The following is a 22,625-nucleotide window of genomic DNA, read 5'->3' on the forward strand; positions in this document are numbered from 1 at the left end:
GCTTTATGCTGATGGACATAACACCTGAAAATCCATTTGCCTGTAAATCGGTATAATACCCTTCATAAATGTTCCCTTCTGCCTGCTGTCTGTGACTTCTATTCCAACTTTCAATGCCTCTAACAGAAGTCCTATTTTTGGTATTAGGCAATAAAATACAGCATGTCTTTTTTCAGGGAAAAAAGATTCCCACTGAAGTCAAGTGGGAAATATCCTAGTTCTGTTCTTTTCTTAAGTGTAGCTTCTGAAATGAACTGCTTAATGCTGCTGAGGCTGAATCACAGAAATTCTGCATACCCACTTACCTGTAGCAATAATTGTAGCTACACTGTTTAACAGGCCAAATTAAAAAAAAAAAAAAAAAAAAAAAAAAAAAAAAAAAAAAAAAAAAAAAAAAAAAAAGACTAAAAAGCTCAAATCCTCCATGCAGCACTCTAAGATGGACATGCTAACTAAGTCACCTAACAAATGGTAGCATATCTGAAAATGTAGATGAGTGCTGCCCAGCTTTTATTCCCAGCTACATGCTACCAAGTTTGCCTAACAACTGTCTATGAATACTTGTGTATCTAAATAGCTAGGACACAGTTTATGCTCAAATACTTGAGGCTTTTTTAAAAGCAATAAAATAACAACCTTCAGTTATAAATTGACTACAAGTAGAGTTCAATTTCTAGTAGTTCAATATCTAAACAGAAGTAGTAGTTCAGTGACTCCTTAAATTCTGTTCAGGACCCTGCAGTGGCTGGATTTAAGTATCAGGAAAATAATTCAAGACTTAGACATGTAAAATGTAAAATTAGGCTTTGGAGTAATTATTACAGTGAGTTGCAACAGTTCTCTTGGAATTTAAGAGAGAAAACTCAGTTGTTTTTGATATAGCAAAAATGTATCTGGTATCAATGACTGAGTATGACAATAAACATTAGAAGAAAAAATTAATTTCACAATTATTGAGTTGTACCATTGGGCAATTTTTTGATTACCCACCACCAAAACACCATTCCAGGCTGTGTTCTGCAATTATACATATTGTAACAAACACTTTGTTCAAGGACAATTCATCTGATTCTATCACTGGTGGAATTACCCAGGAACAATGAAACACATGGGTTCTCAAATGTTTATCTAAAGATGTGTTGTATGTAAGAAAGTAGAACCTTTCAGGCAGTTTGGCAATATGTAGGCTGAGAAAATCCTTTTGCTATCATCTTATAGATGAATTTGGATTTGCATGTCAGTTCAAACCATTCTGGAAACTGTGAGTGAAAACCCAATACCACTGAAATCAACAGCAGTTTTGCTGCAGTTTCACACAGGCCAGTCGACAGCTTACCAGACTCAGGAAGTCAAAAGTGGCTTCTGTTGAATTAAAAAAAATAATAATTAAAAAAAAAATTAAATAAAACTAAATTGCTGAGACAATAATAACAAAAGTTGACAATAAAATCTATTGTGTTTGTTATCGACTCAAAGGCAAAAGTAAGTACCTCTCTTCACCCAGCATTCACCCAATCATTCATCAACTAATTCTGTCTGATTCATGGCTTACATGCGCAACAGTTACAGATGTTGGGCAAGATCTGCTTTAAAGGCCTAATCCAACAAATATCTGCATACTTAATCACTACAGCCACAAGCACAAGTGTTTTCTGTCTTGCAGACGCATTTTCAGTACTACATGCATAAAGCTGTCAGGAAAGGTCTGTAAGACATGTTTGGCCAAGTTCCTAGCTCATCTGGTCTGGAAAGTGGCATGGCAGTATTCTGACTTTACATATCATCTCCTGACATCATTGGGTGAATTCTCTTTTAGTTGTGTCAGTGAAAATCCAAAGAGCAACAGAATTAGATGAACACATTTACAAATGCCGAAATGAATCTGTGTATAAAATCTTTGCTCACTAGGTCCAATAGCAGTTTTGTTGCCTACTTGGAGTAGACAGAGTTTCATTCAGTAACTCTAGCTAGTAGTATTTGTTATACATAATGTATGCATCTCAGTAGTACCTAGTTTAAACATCCCTGTAATCTCAAACCAGAGAAACAGAGATTTTCCAGTCTACACAGGTGATTAAAGAAGGGTTCAAAATATATCCAATTTACTTAGGCTAAGCTCGGACAGGATTTTTACCAAAATGCATATTTTTGCTACATTCTTTCTTACCTGCTTGACAAACTACTGTATAGTTCATCATTTGCTTTCTTGATGAATGATAAATAATGCCTCAAATTAAACGTGATTGCTCCCTGTGAAACTAAACTACAGCTTCTTAAAGGCAGTAATGGCATTTCCTCTTTGTGTTGCTTTTCTCTCCATTTCCTGTTGATGAAAGCCACTGTCTGGATTGCCAGGTTTTAGTATTTCAGCTGGACTGATAGCATCAAAGGTATTTCTTGCCTTGATCCTTTCCTTTGTCACTACCTCACATGACTGTTCTATGAAATAAATACTCCCCTGTCTGGTTCACAGCATCTCTGACTTTAGTTCTCTAAATTAGCAGGTACTTCTATTTAATGGCCCAAGCACCTAGGTGGTTAAAATACCTTCAAATCTGTTACCATTTTCCTTCCTACTTGCTGCATCTACACTGTTATGAACATTAGCAAATGTTAGTCTCAGTCTATCACTTTTTATTACTCTTCCTCATAGTGAATAGCATCAGCTCTTCAAGGACTCTTGCTGAAGTCACCTAGTGACATTCTCCAGATTTATTTCATAATAAGTTCATGAGACACTGCAGAATTTTTACTGACAGCTAAAAGAATCCTCATGGTATCCTTGGACTCTAGAAAAGAAGGAAAGTTGTAGTCTAAAATTATACCTCTTTCTTGTTCATGTACAACTGTGTATTCTTGTTTCAGTTAGAAGCCGAAATACAAATATATTATGAAAAAGGTGTTTCTGCTTCCAGAACCCAGACTGGGATATGTTAAACAGCCATTATTTCCCACAGAGATACCGCCACAGTGCAAGCATTGTAAAAAAATAATAAAATATAAATGAAATAACAACTGTTGAGAGAGGTAGATTTTTAGTTCATATGTCCTGACTGTTGGACAAACTTTAATTCTTAGTGTGGAACCCAATAAAAAAGTCTTGCATGAGAGATATACAAGAGAGATTAAGCATGAAACTCCCATATAAGCACCACTAAAACTCATAGGCTTACAGCTGATTTATATGAACAGCAATAACTTCCTTTGTGCAAAGATTTAAGCAACTAGATGCAGAATTCCATGACTTATTTTCTATCCCTAAACTTCTTCTGACGTTACAACACTGCAAACGAAGTTGCAGTGAACTGGATTTAATCCATTCTTCCTCTACCTTATTGCATTGTTCCCTACCCATTAGAACAGAACTCTATAGGCATTTAGAATCTTTTGAATCTTTGAACAGGTGAAGGTAATATTTGCTTCTGAACACAGAAAAATCAACCTGTAAAATCTACATTAGCCATTCGTTGATTGATAATTGTTTTACTATTGTAAAATAATTTTTTGAGCTTCTATTTAAACAAAATTGCCGGAGCCTGTCTTAAGTGGCAGTTAATATTAAGTGAAATTTGCTAATTGACAATAAATAAATCAGAAAAGTAGGATTTTACTGTTTCTGATGTGTAACTCTGCCACACAAAGAATAACACATAATGTTTTTGCCAAATTAAATAGAAGCAAGATTATATTCCCTTCCAACCTTGGGACAATTTAAGACAGCATTCTTTTAATGGTGACAAATAGTAAAAGGTTCTAGGTCCTTTTTCTGCTTGTTTTGGGGGAACCTAATCATTTTCCTGCAGTGAACAAGCACATTTTCTCTCCACACTCCTACAAACACAATGGGTTTCTTTTTTAGCCTCCTTCACAGTCCTCACCCTTTCCAGTTCTTCTGTCAGCCTTCAATATTATTTTAACCATCTTCAAAGAGGTCATCATGGCAGAAGGAGTCAGGGGCAAAATGTGGGGGAGGAACGAGAAGCAGTGAAATAAGTGAGTGTAATAATTGTTCTTCGATGAAGAAAAATGTAGAAGAAAAAATACCCAGGTTCATCAGTAATGCAAGCCCTGCCATCCCCAGATGTTACAGAAGCATTAGAATTGCTCCCTGCAAGAAAAATTGGATTAGTCACAATCTTGTCGACTAATGGGCACACTCTGTGATCTTTAGAGCTTCATTTACTGGGTTAATAGTGCTTTGCCTGAGTTCCTTTGCAATAGGGAAAAAAAAAAATGTAAGAAGAAATATTCTGGGTGCAGTCCACAGCCACTGACACGAGTAATATCATATTCATCACAGACAGACCTCGTATCTCATTACTACTGAAGAGTTTGCCCCCAAGGCATTCAAGCTCAGTCAGGCCAGGCCCCTCATGTGGAACCGTTCAGGTATATTGTGAAATGATTTAATGCGATAATAATGTCCACTTTGTGAGATAGATTATGTTTTTTATAGTGGCTGATGGTTAATGAATGATACATTAGCAAACATCACTAAAACATTATTGAGAAAATGCAGATAAGAGATAGTAACTCCCTCATTCCCCACCCCCACTGCCTCCCAGCTGCATAAAAATGGAAAGCAGAACTTACAGAAAACAGAAAACTTGACATTTTTGTGATGCTACCAGCTTGCATACTCTCTCTTGCTTGCTTGTTCTCTAGAGAAGAGGGAAAAGAGATATTTAAAAATGTTATAAACACAAACTGAAATATCTCTTCTTAAATCAAATGAGAATCAATGAAAGTGCAAACCTGAACAAATACATTATATGTTGACCCAGTTTATTAGATGAAGCCGTTTACCCTGATTTGATTTATCTGGCAATACACTGCTCAGCTGTGAAATGAGATAAGAAGAGCCTATTCACCTTATTTACAATATTATAGTGACTCCCGCTAGCACCACTATGGTTAAGGATCTGTCAGCAATTCCATTACAAACACCATTTTTTTTAGGGTTTGTAACATGGCTGTAGGTTCATGCTTAGCTTGAACATGGCAACCCAAACCTGACAGATTCAATTAAAATCTCCTATTGAGTTCAATGGATTTTGGATTAATGCAGCACAATCTTAAAAAATGTGAAAATGTCTAGGTAATTTTCTACATTATTAAGTCATTATTGCTGTGCCTTGGGAAGAAATACGAAGAGGGTCATATCCCCTGACAGTGCAACTTTACTGAAGTCACAGTGATTTACACTACCTGAAAAGCTGCCCCTTCTGTCGGGGTTATACATTTGAAAAGGTGATTCACACCAAGGAGTTCTTTTTCTCTTTCTGTATTGCTTTGATTTGCTGTGTTATTTGGCTTACATACATTTCTAAAACCTCTGTTTCCTCAACAAGGGAGGAGTACATCCCATGCACTTTCAATGGGAGTTAAACTACTTAACCTGCAGTCTAGAATTCATATAGCTGTGTTTTCCCATGAACCTTCTGAAATGGCTCCTGACCTGGCCTTTTCTCTACAAAAAGATTCTGTCTGGTCCAGGACTTTATTCTATTTTGTTTTGCTTTAAAACTGAAGCCTCCAAAGAAAATTTCTGTTCAGGTTTCCTTCATTTTAATTTGTGAAAGTCTTAAGAGCTCAAACTGAAAGGAATTTTCCTCTCTCCAAAAAGACTAAATTCATTTCTGTAGATTTTCTACAAGGCACAACCTGCATCCTACCGGGCACGCATAGGTGAATGGGTATGGTTACATTGTTGAAATAGAGAATTACCAGCATTTTTGTCTGCCATATGCATCCACCTAGCTAGATTCTTAGGCAATGTAAATCAGCATAGGTCCATTGACCTTGGTATGGTTAACTGACTTATTGCAGCCAAAGATCTAGTCAACATGCATAACCCACATTTAACTCATCTCCTAGTGCTCATACCTGATATGCACACTATTAGGCATGCAGATGTCATATCAATGTCATTTTTATATTTCTGTATTTCTAACACTGAATACATAAATATTTTTAATTAAATCCTTGTTATTTTACATTCCTTTTTTTTGTATTGTGAGATGTATATATTTGTAAGAAATGAGCATAAATGGCAAAGGAAATGTTTCACATATGCATATTTTACCTTCCACATAGTCTCTTCAGTGCCATTTCTCCAGTATTTCTGGTTGTGCGCAAAGTGGGAAAATGGTAAATGTGACTGAGAATAAAAAGGATTAGAGAAGGCCAGTGAGGTAGTGTCTGCTGAGGTCAGACAATACACAATGAAAACAATTACACAGACACAAAAGGATTTTATCCATTTCACAGACAGTAGATAAACACCACCAGCATCACCCAGTGATACCTAATTAGACAAAGCAAAGGACTCTGCTGCTCTGGATTTCGTTTGGATTTTCACCTGTGTGACTGAAGACTGAATCACGCTGATTAGAACACTTTCTCCTTATTTTGTAACATGTAGCAAACAACTTTTTAAGATAGGTGTAGTACTTTAAAAATAATATTTTTCCTTCTAACTCATGGGTATTGCAGCAAAATTTGAGAGGAAAAAAAAAAAAAAAGGGGGAAATTTGAATAAAGAAAGAATGTAACAAAAGGATGGTAAGACCTTGAACTTTCATGTTGCCCATTTAGCAAGGAGTCTCCTACTTTACTACAGACAGAAACGGTAAAACCTCCTGGGCCCAGGGCTGCTGGGCCCCAGCTGCCCCCTCAGGGGAGACAGGTGGGAGGAAATGGTGGTGCTGCCTGTCTGCCATCCCTCCCCGGGCCAGCCACCTCAGAGCATTGTCCGTTCATGGCCTCACAGACACACAAGTTTTTCACAAGTTCACAAGGAAATGGGTAACAACAGGTACAGGTACTGGCGAGGCAGCGGTTCAGGGAGGGAAGCAGCTCCCTCCATCATAGAGCTGCAGCCGGCCCAGGCCTCTCCGGCTCCCGCAGCACTTTGTGAGGGAGAAAGGATGTTGGCAGGTGGGAGGAAGATCCCTGTCTCGCCACCTGAGTCAGCCCAGAGTGGCTGCTGCCATGAATCTTGTCAACACCCCTGGCTGCCAGCAGGGGAGGCCTGTGGAGGAAGCAGCAGCAGCCAGAGGGGCAGCTCTCTGAGGAGTAAGGAAGGGACCCAAGAAAGCAGAAGCTGGAGGCTTGGGGCTTACACCCCACCTCGCTTAAATTCTTTCTTAACAATAAAGACAAAAAGTATGATGGCAGGAGGGTTATGCAGTGGTGCAGTTCCCTGCTTTTGGTACTAGTGCCAGCAGGACTTAGTCCCCCTCAGAAATGTTGAGGCAGCGCATGGTTGGTGCTTGGGGCCAGCTGTGGTCTGCAGCATAGTGCCGCAGGCCCTGAGGATGCCCTGGGAAAAATAAAACTGTAAGAACAAATATCCTGGGTGCAGTCACATCTTCCTGAGCAGCACCCCTGCTCCCTGCAGGTGCCTGAAGGGAGAGGTGTCTCTCAGGGGGTTCTGTGCAATGTGACAGTCCCTTTGGGGAGCCATCTTCATCTTGAGAGTGTCTCTGGGAGCCACAGTGAGGGAACAGCTCCTGCCCCAGGGATCAGTGGAAAGCACAAGTGTTGAGCTTTTTCACCCCCACAAGCAGTATCTGGATGTAGACTCCCAAGATGAGATAGTTTAAGAGCAGAGGGCAGAGTTTATGTTTTTAAAGTGGGGTCTGGCAAAGAAAAAGCTCAAGATCTGCCAGGGTATGGCCCTGTGCTGAGGTGCCCCTTGCTGTTCTAGGTGGGACCTGCCTTGATGGGAAATGCAGCAGGAATCAGCTCCGACATCGGCCATGATCTGCAATTATCCATCAAACTAGTGTTCTTGTGTTGGTAAGAGTTTTACTTCATTTACTTGCCTAACTAAAGGTTTAGTTGGGTTTTTTTTTCTTTGTTGTCTGCATTTGTAGTGGTCTGAAACTCTTAGTATGTGGATTATCTATGCTTCATAAATGCATCCCTTCTGCTATATAGGCTCCAGCACATGTGAACTCTGAGCAGTATTGAATAAAATTTCCAGAATATCATGATTGTATGCTTAGGCAGAAAATACTTTATACTTGCACTTGGCATCTCATTAATCATTGGTGCAGTCATGATGTCTTATTTGTGATGGGTCTGTTGACTCAGTATGTTGACTTGTAGGAAATATTCAGAAATAACATGTACTTTTATATATTCTGTTCTTTTTTTACACTGCCTACTATGGTCAGAATCAGAAGGAAACACAGTGGTTGTATTTGAAACCCTCCCTTGGTCCTACCAATTCACAGCAGCAAAGTTGCACTCTGTGAATTGCAGATTAAATCTACAAAGTACATAAAAATTTAAGGAAAATGTGATTTATCTATGCTACCTTATTCTGATGGATAGAGACTAATTGGTTGATGACTTAAAAGCAAAATTACTTGCACTACTTGCATTTCATAAGAGAACTGGAATTCACATAAGCCAGGGTTTTTTTAATTATGTTTGTACATATGGAAAATATGGCATATTAAAACTCATAAATATGTGGGCTTTTCCACTGTGGCAGGCAGCTCAAACTACCCATTTCAAAGGAAGGCAATGATGACTTGAAAATTCAGAATATCTGGAAATATATTTGAAATTAATCTCCTGAAATTATAGATAGCCAGAAAACATGGGAAATTCTTGACTTTTCCTCTCAGTGTATAGTACTACCAGAAATAAGAATTTATTTTTTTTTTCTACTGACATTATGGGAAGAGCTTTGAAATGAGACAAGGATTTTTGTCCTGAGACAGGACATAGTAGGCAGATAGTAGAGACCAGAAAATCATGATCTGAGATGGTCTTTAACAGTCAAATTAAAAAAAATGGCATTGTTCCTTCTCAAATATGGACACTGATTGTTGTCAACCTATTCACTGACACTGTGTATCATCAATCATTTGAACCAGATATTTCCTAATTTTTAGGAAGAGTTGCAGATTTGCCTTAGTTAATGATGTAGGAAACTAGTTTTTTAACTCTCACAATAATATTTGCCTTGTTCTTCAAGTGAAACTATATGATAAATGAATTGCATACCTACATATTGAATTTAAATGCTTTTATAAGCATCCCAGAGCATTTCTGGCACTTACTTTTCTGTGGCTGTTATTCTGGAAAATATATTTTGTGAAGCATGACTATTCTTTTCCTTTATTTCCCCAAAGATATTGATATGTATGTGCAGAGAAGTGGAATTCCAACCAGGGCCACCAAAGGAAACAGTAACATATAAATATAGTCTGAGCGCTTAGAGAACTTTCTCAACTCAAGCTGTGAAAATGTCAGTGCTGTACCTGTTTTCTAGTAATACCTAGAAGTCCTACTCATGCATTAATACCATACTGTATTAGAGACAAAACACACATAGAACAGCAAAAATCTCAATTTGTAAAATGAATATAAAGCAAGAAGTAAAATGAAGAAACAGGCAGATTGGGGAACATATGAAAATACTGGATAGCATAATAGGAGTCATCTAAGGGATCTTTCCATTCACTGCTGGTACAGATGTGAGAATGGCATTCTGATATCTATAAATTCAGGATCAGACAACAGAAAACCATAATATATGTCTGCACACTTCACAACCAGGAGGAAACTTCAGGCTGAATTTGCAACTAGACATACACGATGTTTGCATTGTACAGAAGCTGTGTGAAGGATTTTAGTTTGCTTTTTTTCCTGAATTTGCTATTACCATAATTAATCTTTAGAAATCCTCTTCCTATTTAGAATAAACTGAAGGAGAAATAGGAGAGTGTTTTATTCTCAGGTTTTTAAGTAATGAGATGAGCAGGTCAGTGAAAAGTTATAAAATTATGAAAGTTGAGATGCTTTTTCTGTCTTTTGTTTGTTTGTTTGCCCATGTCAGTTGTCTCCAGGTGTTGGGTGTTATTCTGTGCTGTTCAAGATGACAGGAAGAGGAGGATGCTTCTAAATAATATGTTGCCCTGACTTCATAAGGCTTGTTTTGTCTGGCAAATGAATTATGTAAACCTTCCCCACCCGAAACTGTTTCAAGTCAATTAATTGTTGTAATTACTTAAGATTTCTTTTTAATGAATATGACTCTCCAGGGATTTGATGATATCCTGTCATCTGTAGGCCTGATAAATGAAATGTGATTTGTGGCTTGCTGCAAACTGAACCCTTGTACTTGAACAATGTCTCTCTTTCTTATGTACTCATTAAATGGAAGAAATGCCCTTGATGGAATTAGGAACATTTGCTTTTAGTTGATCCCTAGTAAGAATGGATGGTATAGGCAGATAAATTTTGGCTTGTACCCCTTTTGTTCTCTCTTCCTTTAAATGCAGGTCTTGTTAACATATTGACAATTACACAGACCAAACACATGACCCCGGTGAGGTTACCTATTGTAATTGAGACTAGTTTAGCTGTTCCATCTCTCATCTCCATTAGGTGCACTGAAATGTGAAACATTAGCAGTCAGTCAGTGCGGAAGGAGACTAACACTGTATGATGTTTCTTTATATTACTTTTCGTAAAACTTTCTTCATCCCCGCCAACACTTTGCAATCAGAACAGCCAAATTTTACAAGCAAGGCACCCTCCCTTTGTTTTTGTGCAATACCTAGTTTCCAGTGCTTCTCAAGAAAAACAGAGTTACCCAGTGCTGTAGATGAGGCCAAGCAATCTGAGACAGCATGACAAAGAACCATGAAGTCTGCATTGAGTTCCTACTAACAGTATGACCGCTTATATATCCATTTCAACTAGCCTATTTTCCCCTACACTGCTGTGTACATAATATAATCTAATCACCAGTGCTAGGAAAGTATAAAGCAGGTGGGTTTTCCTGATTTAAATTCCATTGGTAAAATGGGGATTACTGCTTTTATTGCAAGACCTTTTCTGAATATCACGTGGGTACATTAAACATCATAAAATACATAGCAAAATGTAGTGTCTTGGTCATACTTTGGAAGAAAGGACAATGAATTATTGTGTATCACAAGCAAAGATCACTTTGACCTTTTTCCAGTCAAGATAGGGTGCTTCAGATATGTGTAGCTGTCTAAATCCAGCAGTCCTGGGTAGAGTAAGTGTACAGAAAAGACAGCATCCCTGATAATGGAAAGGAATTAACAAACAGAAGAAACTGCCACATATATTAGTTATTTAGGAAGAACAGTGGGTTGTGAAGAGTAGAAAGATGAAAACTGTGAGGAAAGAGGGACAAGGAAGCACCAGACCAATGTCTGGGAGGAAGATATGACAGGAAAGGTATCATGCATCTCAGTGTTCAAAATCCAGGAATGGTTGTGGCAATTTAGACCAAATGAGATTGAACCCTGAATCTTTGTTAAACTCTTAAAACCACTTCTTTTTGATGGAATAAAAGATACTGTTCTAATCTTCTCCCTCCCCCCAGACTGCCCTTTTTCCTTCTGGTTTGGCAGGAGCTATAGGCAAGGATACAAATGTATGATAAAGTGCAAGGAACTGTTTTTCTGGGCTTGATGGGCCCAGCTGGAAAAGCAATATTTGGAAGTATTACGAAACTGATTGTCTTTGGTGCAGTAATTGGATGGAAGACATTCAGATCACCTTTGATTAGATGAACTTCTGAAACTACTGAGATTTATCAGTGCACAGATCTTATTCTCAGAGGACTCAAGAGAAAGTGTCCCATTAACTTAATGAATCAGGCCGCAAGAGAACAACTGCTCTTGAAGTCACAATGAGAGATTTCCCATCAGTGGCACAAATTCTGCCAATAAAGGCAACAGGATTTCTCAAGTGAAATGAGATTAGAATATGTCTCCCCTGATTTTCACTAGTTAAATGATTGACTATCTTGTAATAGGCTAATTATTAGATTTCCTTTCAATTTTTGTGTTGCAGGAAGGAGTGAAAGTTCTCTTTCTCTACCTAGGTTGTGTGGCAGCCGTGGCAGTGTTTCATCAATGCCGTTGCATAGTCTTGACCTTTGAAAGGCGGCATGGTGCATTCATCTTTTCCAACCTCATCTGCCTTCAGCAAGGTGGCCCCAGCTCTGGAACTTCTGGCAATTTGACAAAGGCATCTTCCTACATGTCAGTTCTTGTTATCCACTTTGTCTCTTCACATATGACACACATGTCAGCTCTCATTTTTTCACTGCTTGCTTTGCCCCTTCACAGGTGGGAGATTCTACATCCGCTTTTTTGAGCCATTTCCAAGGTGGTGTTATTTTCCTGCAATAACTTTGTAGCTTTTCTTGACAACTTAAAAGATTCTTTTTGTCACTCATGGTTAGTGGTTCTTCACAGAGGAAAATAGCTTTTTAGAGGCCTTGTCACCTAGTCATAGTAAACTATTTCCCTGCCTTCTATGCAAATTATTCTCTTCGAGCTACCATAGATAAATTGTCGCTAAATGTTTTTGACGTAATTCATATGGAAGTTGCTCACATCAGAATGCTTGTTGAGTAACAGCAATGAATACTTTCATGGGCTCTTTATCTCCTTTAAAAACATTTCAAGTACTGTTTGCTTCATCGTTGTGATGAAATTGTGTAACTGCTGTGTTACTTGTGATGAATTTGTGTTACTGCTAAATATTAACATCCTAATTTTACAGATAGCAAAAGTAGCACCTACCTCCCACATGCTTTAGCTTGTCCTACTTGCTGCAGTACTCTAAGTAGGTAGCATTATTTGTGATGGGGCACAGACAAGAAGGCTATGCAAATCATTGATCACTGCCTCTTCTGTCATCTGGAAGGGAAACAGCAGGAAGCAGAGATTATAGAAACGTGTTCTTGTCAGTCTGTCCTTCATAAAGGCAGGGAGCCTCTGACTGTGCTCCTGGTAGCTGCTCAGTTGTCTTGAAAGCTGGTTCTAGGGAAAACAATCTAAAGAGCTAATTTGCAAGGAATAACTGTTGCCAGTCAAGTAGCAGTCTTCCAGTACTTAAAGAGGGCCTAAAGGAAAGGTAGGGAGAGACTCTTTGTCAGGGAGTGTAGTAATAGGATGAGAGGTAATGGTTTTAAACTGAAAGAGAGTAGATTTCAATTAGACATAAGGAGGAAATTCTTTACTGTGAAGGAGATGAGACACCAGAACAAGTTGCTCTGGGAAGCTGTGGCTGCCCCCTCCCTGGCAGTGTTCAAGGCCAGGTTGGATGAGGCTTTGAGCAACCTCGTCTAGTGGAAGGTGTCCCTGCCCATGGCAGGGGGGTTTGGAACGAGATGATGTTCGAGGTCACTTCCAACCCAAACCATTCTATGATTTTATGTCTCTATGTCTGTGTTCCACTGTCTGTTCAGTGGTCTTGAAATTTGGTTCTAGGGAAAACAACCTAAAGAGTTAACTTACAAGGAATATCTTTTGCCAGTCAAGTGGTCCTGAAGGCTGAAAGAAAAAAAAAAAAACCAACAAAACAAAACAATGCCAAACATATTCCTGACCCTGTTACTCATATGTTTGGACACTTGCAGTAAAGAGTTCAAATAAGAGCTGAGACAATGGGCAGGTACTGTTCAAATTCCATATGATGGCTGCACATGCTTAACTACTTACCTGAGGTGATGAAAGTAAGATAGAAACATAGTAATTAAATAACCTGTAAGCCTTGTTTGTCCTTCCACATGTGTTTTTTTACACTACTTTACCTTTGTAAAGGTAACATTAATTTGATGTCCAAATGACATCATAAATGAGAAGCAGATTCTTACAAAAACATAAACTTTGAAAATACCAAATTGCTCGGATCTAATCTAACTAGGTTTTATAGCAATAAATCTATTCTGGTTAATTTTGAGGCTTTCTTAAATCCGGGTTTTATTTTTACAATCACTAGCATAAATAATTGTAGCTAATCAAGACATCCCATTGCTGAGGTGTGTTCCTGTATACGACTAGACTATGTTGGAACACATACCAATAAAACTGTCTTTTCTAGACAGTTTGGGATTTTTCTTACAAATTTAGTAATTTTGTTTGTTTGTTTGTTTCTGGTCCACTTGAAAAGTTGCTAGCACAAAGCAGTGTAAATAGTCATGTTTGTCTTCCTTTTTCAGAATTCTCCTTTTAATGCAGTCCAGAGAGATGACACAGTCAAAGACTTTTGTCAAATCAAATCCATTACTTTGTTTTTACATAAAGTTTATTTATAGGAATAATTTGTGTTCTTAAACTTAGGAAGGTTTTTTCATAACTGGCTAAATGCAAACAAGACATATCTGAAAGCGTAGCATTGACTTATATCACAATATTCTTACTGTTTTCCTCCACAAAATGGAGTTACCAAACAGGTGAAACTGTCACACTGAATTAGAACATGGTTCAAATGAAAAAGTAAAAGAATGTACAACCTAAACTTAAAAGAATGTTAAATGACATTAGCAAAGAAGAGGGTTAAGTCTTTAAAATGCTCTTCTCCATATCAGACAGTTTCCAGTAATAAAATAAAGGTTGTACTATTTTGTTATTATAATAAGTAAATGAAGGCTTTCAGAAATTGCCTATAGGCAGATACTTTTATGCTATACAGTAAATACTTTAAACTCTCAATAATGTGTGTCTCAATAATAAAAACATGAAGAACCTCCTATTTACATTTGATAAACTCTTCCCTGTTATTCATGTATGTTGAATGTAATAACAATGTCTAGTTTAGAAAGGTGATGTGGTCATTTATTAATTGATATTTTATCAAGCTTTCACAGTTCTTAAATGCAAAGCGTTTATGTATGTATGTATGTATGTATGTGGCTGTGTATATATATATGTATACACACATATATATATATGCAAATCATTATGTAAATGCATTATTCTGGCTGTTCTAAATATTTCTTCAGTCTTTGCTCCCCTGCATCAAAATCTTATTTTAAAAATCATTGGTACTGAAAGTGTGAAATACAGTCAATTATTTGAATATCTATAAATCAGCCATCTGTGATACACACTGTAACAAGGAAAAAGGAATCAGGTTTGCCAGTAAATGCTATTCTGACAAATCCAATTTTGAATATAATGTACTGCTAAGGGTGTGTTATAACAAGTTTCATGACTCTAAAAGGGCAAATAAGTTATTTCTCGCCTTATTAATTGCACTGTATGAGGTGATTTATTCTAGTTTGAATTTAGATTTTTACTTCTGTGGTAATTACATTCATCTCAAGGAAGCTTATTCTGGGCTTTTGGAGATGTTAATTGTTTTGCACACTACTGTAATCAACAAACAAAAAAACTCATGCAAATTAAAACATTCTAAACAGCTAGAGCACTTGAGGGGACAAAGGACAATGGGTGCTCTCAGCTAGTGTTGTAACCTTCACACCAATTTATCTGGAAATAGGTTTTAAGGAAAAGCATGGCAGATATCTTTAGGAGCGTGTGTGCTTCTAAACAGGTTTTTGTTTGCTATTTTGATATCTCTCTCTTTTTTTAGATTATCTTTGTCCTTTGCAAAATCTCAGGATTTTGTAAGGACAGCCGAGTAGGTGGTTTGTGATTATTAAACATACTGCCCTGATAGTACACTCTGGAGTTCACATGTACACATCAAGATAACAGTCACTTTAATACAAGAGACAATCGTCCAGGTTGACCCACTCAACTCGCTACACAGAGGGCTGTTTTTCAAAAGGTGTGGCAAAGTAAAAGACAGCCAATAGCAATCGAGAAATGTCAGGCATAGCCATACAAATACATGCTAAACAAGTGTAGAACCAGGATGGAGTCTAATACACACAAACACCCCACACACACACCACCACCACCACCACCCCCCCATGCACACACACACCAGTTTAGACTTCATGAAGCAGGAGGAAAGTGTAATGTAGCATTATACATAACTTCATGCTGAAAACGTTCTCCCAAAATGTGAGAAAGACACTGTCATAGTACCTGTCCTAGTACTGTGGATTCGTGCAGCAGTTGCAAAATAGAGCATCTACATGGGCTTTATTTAGTGAAGTACAGCGTCCAAGTGATCAGAAAGTACATGATGAAAAATCCCCCAGAAACAAGGTAAAACACATAACAACTACATTTTGCCTCTGAATGTTCCTAGACTGTAAGTCATTAATTCATTTTGAGTATGGGCACAGCTAATGCACAATGGCAGGTGCTTGACTATGTAGATATGCCTTCATTTAGCCCGAATTAGAACACACATTCCTGTTGGGGTTATTTTAGTAAATACAAATTCTTCAGGAGCTTCTTTCTATCAACTTCATCTTGCAGTGAAGCTTACCCTTATATATACTCAGATGAGTAAGAAGCACAAAGTCAATTAGAGGAAAATCAAATAAAATTGTCATGTAATATCTAATAAAATGAGCAAAAAATATTTCCTGGTTTTGCTTTCAGTCAGAATATATCGTCTCTGTACAGTCCTTTCTTACTTACACCTCAACCTTTTCCAAAGGCAGAGGGAAGAGGAAGCTGGATACACCGAAGAAAAACAATTTATGCCATTGGACTTTTCCTTAAACTTGATAAAGAATTTAAAGGGCAATGTTACTGAAGTTCTGTGGTTTCTTGCTTGGCATAGGTGGATTGACTAAAGACCGGATTAATTATTTAAAGTATCCTTTATTGTTTTATGATCTGCAACAGTACATCATAGATCATAATCAGATGCACAATAAATAAAATTTACCAATGGGGTTACATAAAGAAATGTGCTTACCCTGATTTAAAGAACATTTAGTGTTTCCCCAGGGAAACCTAGCAAAGGTGAGTGTTTGGGAAGGGAAGCTAGAATGTATTTGTGCTTGGCTAAACAAGTCATCCAGGAGAATTTAGATATTGGTGAAATATTTGTAGGGAAATTGTGATTGAAACAACTGCACAATCACGGTAGATTGGTTTTAAGCAGTCTAATTTCATAAAGGGCTAATTCCAGAGAACTGGCAGGGAGAAAGGATATATGATAATAACACCGCCAACAGTGTTGGAAGAGGGATCCTAAAATAATTATAATGTCCCAGAAGTCATGCAGCTTAAAATAATAAGAACTAATTTTTAGGTACTTTTTATTAACATTTTAGGTTACAAGCCTGTAAGAGTTTAAATCATGTTTTCAGGGGGTTCTTTGCATCTGCAAAGAAACTTAAATTATTGAATGGAAGCTTGGATTTTTACTAAATATATGTGGCTGTAGGAGCTTGCTCAAGAAGGCTATTAAATATCCTGTTAAAATAACAACTTGGCAAGACTGTGTACTCATACACATTTATAAAACCTACATGACACACAAACATGTTAAGTTCTATCTTTGTACTGAAAACAAGAAAAAGAAAGGGCTTTTCAGAAATCTGTAATTTTTCTTCATGTAACAAACACGGGAATTTTCTAGTTCTACCAGGCTTTGGCAGGTAGTAAATCTTCAAGAGAGAAGTAAGTAGCTCCTGTGCTATAGTCTTTGTATGGAATACATATGTAAGAAGCAGAAAGGCAACCTTCTAACCCTACAGTATTAAATCCTTTAACAGAAAAAAAAATAGAGAGATGGAGAGAAAGCTGGACAGATGCATTACTTAAACATGCTCCTTAAGAATTCCCTTGTGCTCCTGGTTCTTTTTCATCACCATAAGCTCTCTGCCAGGTGTGAAACCATAAGCATATGAAAGCTTGTCATGCAGGTGTGTTTCATATACCTGCCACACTGTGAACTCACCATGTCTCTGGCCCTGAGGAGAAGTTCTCTTTCCTTGCAGCAAGATTATGTTTTAAAAAGCTGACTTTTAAACCTCTTACTGAATTTTTTAATGGATTAAATTCATCATGTCACCAGCTGCTGTGCAGCTAATAGAGCCATAAAACACTGTATTAAAGGATTACCCATGCAAAATTTCCTCTTGTGCTAATGTGAATTTTAATACTTTTAACATTTAGTCGAGATGGGAATGTCCAAGAACAGCTTGTTCAATAGGTTGTTCTATAAAATTAAGTTCCTCAGCTCATCACAAATGCCAGGACTCCATTAAGTTAAAATTTTACAGAGAGGCTAAGATGATTCACTGTATAGCATTTGCAGGGAGGAAGACAACATCTGCTTCTCCATTAATGCTATAAAACAAGGAAGTAAAACACACATGAGCATCATAACTGCAGGAGAACAGGGCTGAACAGCTGAGAGTCCTTGCTCCAAATTCGTTGGAGGTCAGTTTATGCCATTATGTACATAGGGTAAAGAACAGATGGAATACAAAATTCCACTCTCTGAAGCAAGGTGGCAACTGTAGGCCTTGAATATAGTCTCATATCAATGTAAAGCCAGGAGGAATTTCATGAAACCAAATTATTTAATTTGGGTAGGAGGTATGGGAAAGAGAAAGGATAGTCATGCTTTCAAAACAGGGAGTGAGACCTTTTGTTTTATTCTTATCTATAAACAGTAATAAACAAGGTAGCATTTATGTACCTGAAATCATGAAGTGACTGCAAACATGATGTAAAAGTCTACAGTTTGAATTTCTTTCATCTGGCAGCAACAAAATGGTCTTCTAAAGGCTGTCTCTGGGATACCTATAGGATTAGGAGCAGGGTGCCTTTTCTGACTTTTAGCTCCTACTTTCTGCAGAACAGGATAGTTTGAAGGGATACTAGCAGGTGTTAGGAACAGCCATAACGATCACTCATGGAAACCACCATCATTAACTAGATGCAATCCTTGTTTACGGCTGGAATGAATACATAATTAAGCACTTACTTAGACCTTGCTCAGCCCCTTTTTTTTTTTTTTTCTGCCATGGGCAACAGGATAAGCTCGAAGGAAGGGCAAAGAGCAGACAAGACATGGTGCTCCCAGTTCATCAGCATCTGCACTGAGCATCATTCTTGATAGCGCAGTGTGTAGACAAGACTGTTAAAAATAAGGAAGAATAAGCTTTCTTGTTACCCTAGCAGCTCTTGGAAAAGCAGAATGATCAGTAATGCGGGCAAAACATTCTGTGCTTTCAAATCACCATGTAAAAATCAGTTTCTCCTTATGACAGTTCATCTGAGCACTGATCATACCAGTACCAGCTAACAAATGGCATCATGACCCCACACACTTTACCCTGCTGGCAATGCCTTCATCATGCAGAGGGTGCTGCCAAATTAGAAACTACCAGTTCTAGGGGCAGCTAGAGCGCTTCTTCAATCCCACCCTGAGTATGTGGGAAAGGAGAAGGCCCCTGCTGACACTAGCCTAGACACCATGAACCCTGGAAGAGAGGCAGGTGGCTGGCTTCATCACCCATTGATCCCAAAATGACCAGAGCCACTGCCAGCAACCTCCTCCTTAGTATCTGGTGCAGCTGTTTACATTTGATAATCTGAGGGGGAGATCCTCACAGTCAGGAGCCTGATCAACAGGTAGATAAGGACAGTAGAAACAGCCAATGGATTTTAGGTTACATCTCTAAATGCTTTGAAATCCAGCAATGAACAGTTGACTAAATTTTAAAATGAGGAAGACTTTCCACATAGCCAATAGTTCATACTGATAAATTACTTGACAAAATTTTGTAGTAGCAGTACTAGTAGTACTAGTAGTAAAGGTTTGGAATAAAAAAAAAAGGACAGTTATTTAAAATCCAGCGCAAGATTGGTAAGGAACTTTTAATAGGCATATGCTTGAGCTGCTGTTCCTTACCGCAACTGAATTTTCTCCACAGCTCCATATTTTGTTCTCCATGTGTATTACTGTTCTGAGAGCCTGTCATTTCTTATCAGAATGAGAAAGGCTAAAGAGATAATATTTCAATAACATACTGGCCTGATCATAAAATAACTCAATGGAAATGTGTAACTGCCTCAGGCAGCACAGCAGGATAGTCAGCAGTCAGATGATTTCTATTCTGGGTTTCTTTTTTTTATGGTTACATTTTCTGTTATATCAGGCATACCCTCAAGTCTTAGTTATGCTTTTCTTCAAAAGGAGAACTGCAGTATAAAGACCTACAAAACTTATTATGATATATTACTGTAAAGAAATAAAAGTTGGTGCCACAGTAGCATATTGATAAGGACAGGCCTGCCACATTAATTGACCTTTTTTGATCTCAGCCACTGGGGCTGAGGCCTAAGCATCTCAGTTGCTTGGCAACAAGGTCACTGCTTTCAGGCCTTTACACCAAAAAAAAATAGTTAAGAAAAAATCAGAACATGTGATCTTATGAAGGCAGTAGGTATTTGGCAGAAGAAAGTATTTTTTTTCTATCCTTTTTTACCTTGTGCTGTTGATCGTCATGCATAGAGGGCAAAAAGGAAACCAAGGTCTGAAGTTTTATTGATCAAAGCAGACTAGCAAAACAGTACTGAAGCCACAGACACATGTTCCTACTTGATAGCAGTCCTGATGAGATGCTTTTGATTTTTAGAACATCCATAGATGTTTACAAATAATTCATATGATTCTTCTATGTGCATAAAATATATGCATACATGCAAAATACTAAGTGACCCTGGATAGCATACATATATTTTTAGGACAGCAGGGTGCAGCAGAAAAGTAAAGAGGGGTTCCTATTGTCTAGATCCTTTTTTAACATTCTATCATAAACATTAGTGCTCACTGCTATGTTTAATGACAGAGCTTGAGGCAACACAACATCTCCTAAAGGTCAGCTCAGAGAGAAGTTTGTTTCTTCCCTTCTCAGCATGAAATACAGAAAAAAGTCAACACTTCTTTTAAACTTTAATAAAGGCCAAGGAATGAGTGCTTCTCTGCCAGAAATCAACATCCTTGTACATGAGAGTAGCCAAATATTCACTGCAGGTTTCTCCTACTGCTGGAGTCAGGTGTGTTTTATTCCCAAATAATCATCAACAAAAATGATAACTGGCCTCATGAATTCCACTGTGCCTTAACACTAATCCTTTCCTAGATAAAATATAAAATGGGTGGCTCCTATTTTATCAGCTCTAACATAAATAACCGCACGGTTCTCAGTGAACGAAGTATTTAATGTAAAACTAAAGTCAGTATTTTCCTCTCACAAAAATCAGTTATGATTAAATTTAATGGTAAATGTGGCACACAATAAGGAGAGCTTTTGCATTTTCTTTATTTACAGTGTTACTTTAAAAAGTTGTCTAGAAATTCCCTAGTGTGTTTTAATCTTCTTTCACTGTCACTACGTGGCAACAGAAGTATTTGTATAGAACCTCTTCACAAAATCATTGAGGCTTGAAGGGGCCTCTGGAGATCATCTAGTCCAAGCCCCCTGGATAAGATTCCCTTGCATCTTCTCGAGGTTGAACAGTCCCAGCTCTCCCAGCCTCTTCTCAGATGACAGATGCTCTAATCCCTTTATCATCCTGGGAGTCCTATGCTGGACTTGCTCCAATGTTTCTTGTACTGGAAGCCCAGAACTGCACCCAGCACTCCAAATGTGCGCAACAAGGGCTGAGCAGAGGGAAAGGATCACGCCCCTCAACCTTCTGGTAATGATCTGCTTAATGCAGCCCACAAGGCTTTTGGCCTTCTTTGTCCCAAGACTACACTGCTGACTCAGTGTCCACCAGGACCCACAAGTACATTTCTACAAAGCTGCTTTCCATCTCATCAGCCTCCAGTATTGTACTGGTGCCTGGGATTATTCCTTCCCAGATGCAGGACTTTGCACTTCTCTTTAATGAACTTCAAAAGGGTCCTACTGGTCCTGTCCTGTACCTTCTGAATGGCAGCACAGGAATCTGGTGTGTCAGCCGCTCCCAGTTTTGTATCGTCTGCACACTTCCTGGGGGTGCATTGGGTCCCATTATTTAAGTCATTAATGAAGATGCTAAAACAGTTTTATCCCCAGTATTGTGCTCCAGGGTACCCCACTAATGACCAGCCTCCAACTAGATTTTTTACCAGTGATCCCAATCCTTCAAGTCTTGTATTTCAGCCAGTTGTGAGCCCACCCCACTGTCCACTCATCTAACTTGTACTTCAGGAATTTTTCTATGAAGATGTGAGAAAATGGGAGACAGTGTCAAAAGCCTTGCTAAAGCCAAAGATGAACAACCACTGCTCTACCTTCATCCACCAAGGTAGTCATTCCATCATAGGAGGAAATCAGGTTGATGAAGTATGATTTCCCCTTCATAAATGCATGCTTCTTTTCCTCCATCTTTTCAGAAATGGTTTGCAGGAGGATTTTCTCCTTCACCTTCCCAGGGATTGAGATGAGATTGACCAACCTTGTGGGTGCTTCCCATCAGATCCCATGGACTTGTGCATGTCCATTTTTTAAAATGTTTCCTAACCCAGTCCTCTTCCACTGAAGATAGGTCTTCCTTGTTCTGGGACTTTCCCACTGGTCTGAGGAACGTGGGATTCCTTAAGGCCAATCTTACCAGTAAAGACAAAGGTGAAGAAGGTATTGAGTTCTCTGACCTATTTACTGTCACCAGATCAACTGCCCCATTCATCAGAAGGCCTGCATTTTGCCTAGTCTTTCTTTTGCTGGTGATGTACTAGCAGAAGATATTCTTTTGTCCTTCACATCCCTCACCAGGTTCAGTTTGATGGGCTTTGGTTTTTCTTACCCGATCTTTTCATACTCAGATAGTGCCCATATATTCCTCCTGGGTTATCTGCCCCTGCTTCCACATCCTGTACACTTCTTTTTTATATTTGAATTTTGTCAGGAGCTCCTTGTTCATCCATGCAGGCCTCCTGCCACCTCTGCTTGA

The sequence above is a fragment of the Athene cunicularia genome (assembly GCF_003259725.1).
Source record: "Athene cunicularia isolate RWA chromosome 2 unlocalized genomic scaffold, athCun1 chr2_part1, whole genome shotgun sequence".
In the NCBI taxonomy this organism is placed as follows: domain Eukaryota; kingdom Metazoa; phylum Chordata; class Aves; order Strigiformes; family Strigidae; genus Athene; species Athene cunicularia.